This window comes from Dreissena polymorpha, chromosome 7 (assembly GCF_020536995.1).
Source record: "Dreissena polymorpha isolate Duluth1 chromosome 7, UMN_Dpol_1.0, whole genome shotgun sequence".
Taxonomy (NCBI): domain Eukaryota; kingdom Metazoa; phylum Mollusca; class Bivalvia; order Myida; family Dreissenidae; genus Dreissena; species Dreissena polymorpha.
The window spans coordinates 33102071-33104470 of record NC_068361.1 but is presented as its reverse complement, the minus strand read 5'-3'; the positions used below and the strand labels follow the sequence as shown (position 1 = coordinate 33104470).

Sequence of the window (2400 nt, the reverse complement as noted above, 5' to 3'; positions counted from 1 at the left end):
TACCCCATGACTCGCACAACAATACCAAACTAAGAGACTGCTTTTTATGAAAATTCAAAATAGAAGTAATATTTTATCTTTCACATAATTTAAACGTCATTTATTTTCTGTAGTTTTTTGAGTGAATTCGTTGAGAGGCGTAATACCTACAACGAAACATCATTGTCGATTCATCATCGATTCAATCTCCAGTTTATCATTTAATAGCAGTAGTTTTGCTCACTGTGTTCTATTTGATTTTTGTTTTCTTTTGTGTAAGGCACAATAAACTTCTTACAATGACAGTTTTTAAATTAGCAAATTTGTTTGCTTCGGCGCTGAAAGCATTTTCCCATCATACGTCACTTCATGTTTTACCAAGAAAAGAAGCAAAGTAGGCATATCATGATGCTAATAACTTGAAAAAAAGTATATTAACTGACTCCACAAGTTGTTCCTAAAATCCAAAAAAAATATAGGTGAATTATTTAATAAAACATTGGGACAATTTAGAGGGACATGGTGGATGCCCCCTCTCAATCTGCTTGAAAACAAACTATGATTGTAATCACCATTGCTGTTACTTATTTAAGACATAAACATCTCTAATTCAGAAAAACCACATATCACCGCATATTCACTTGATGCCCAACTAACAGAACAATATATAAACGAACCGTAAACGTTATATAATAAAATGTTCAATTTTTAATATATGAACAGGCTAGAGAATTCAAGGTTGTGCGAATGAAGCTTTAAGTCTAAATAACGGACAGAGAAACAAATAATATCAGCGCCTACGGGGCATTCTTGGCCGGACAACAAACTACTGCATATGAAAAGTGTGAACATATCATTGTTGTGGTTCGCATATCTTGGACAAATACTTAATGAAGCTTTAAACACATTAAAGTGGTCTACTCACCGTTTCACACGATGCCCATTTAAAACCGTGTCTGATCTATACTAAAACAAAAATTATACAACAATAATAAAGGAAAATTTTCACAATAAATAAATGAAATCCCTGAGTACTGTAAAGTTTAACGTAAAGTTTATTGAAACCGAACTAATACTAGTTTTCGAATATAGTTTTAAGTGGGGTGATATCTAATAAGATGAATTGATTGAAATGAAAGTTGATGGGGCTCATTTGTTCAAATAGCATTTGTTGAAAAAACAAATGAGCATCGCTCTGTGAAAATGGGGTTCAATGCAAGTGCGTAAAGTGACATCCCAGATTAGCTTTTGCTAATCTAGCTTAGGCGGAAAGCGTCGTCCCTGCAGTTCGCACAGGCTAATCTGGGACACTTGGCGCATATGCGTTAAACCCCCTGTATCACAGAGCGCGGCTCCGATATTGATATACGATGGACGTATGTAAACGTTCATAAAATATTATACAGACAAGTCAGTAGCTTACGCTTATATGAGCATCGGTCTGCAACAATTGGACGTTATGCATGTACGTGTGTGTAAAATGTCGTCCCTGATCTTATCAGGGACAACACTTTTCGTTTGGACGGATTTTTGATTTGTTTCAAGGAGGATAGGCAGATACAGCCCATTGTATCGTCCCTGATAAGTCACTGCGGACAAACATGGGAAGACACTTTACGCACATGTTTAAGCCCGGTTTTCTCATAACATTGCACAGTAGGTTAAAAGTTATTTATATTTGAGGCTATTCACCACTATTCAATATAACAATTTGAGGGGAAAATGTCAATGATTTGGAAATTAATATAAGTATAATATCAAATATGCAAACAAACAGTCTTGATTAAGGAAATATATATTAAATATATGTTCGTTAATGGACAGTAATTAATCGAAACCATTTGTAACGGCTTAAGTCGATAATTGGCAAAATACTCACAATACTAATATAACGTTTAAAGTACGCAGATAACTTCACAAGTCTGATTGCCAAGTGGTAGCGAGTTGAGTTTTGCCTCAAAGTTTCCAGGTCCAGTGTGGGCAATTAAGTTATCAACATTTATTATCTTGCTCATATTTTTTTTATATTATTCAAAATATTAAATGTTTGTGAGTGAAACAATTGTTGTGATTTATACAACAATTTGTGACGTGTTTGAGCTAATTTATCGTCGATATTTGACCGTCTTGCTTTTGGTATGTGTGTGTGTAATATGTCGAGAAAGAGGTCATGTTATTTCAATATATTTGGCTACGCATTGGTGGTTATCAACAATGATGTCTATGGACAACTAGTCGCTTTTAAAAGCGTGTATAAATGTACAGACTTTGATATTGAATTAAACCTGTGTTGATTGATATCTTGGACATGTTATGAGTATATCATTGTGCGGGAATATTACGGATACTCCTTTGTTGTGTAGAAAATTCTATAACAATAACAAGTTAAATTAAAGTTCGATGAAAACAAACTATGTCACC

General features: G+C 34.1%; 1 protein-coding gene across 1 annotated transcript in view; it reads left to right on the top strand.

Annotated features, from left to right (window-relative positions):
- The first annotated feature begins 2237 nt into the window (after nucleotides 1-2237).
- The window catches only part of LOC127839612 (uncharacterized), a 13174-nt gene continuing 13011 nt past the window's right edge, over nucleotides 2238-2400 (top strand). The window contains exon 1 of the mRNA XM_052368000.1: nucleotides 2238-2400. This exon is cut by the window's right edge and continues 187 nt beyond it. The gene's annotated coding sequence lies outside the window, so the exon portion shown is untranslated.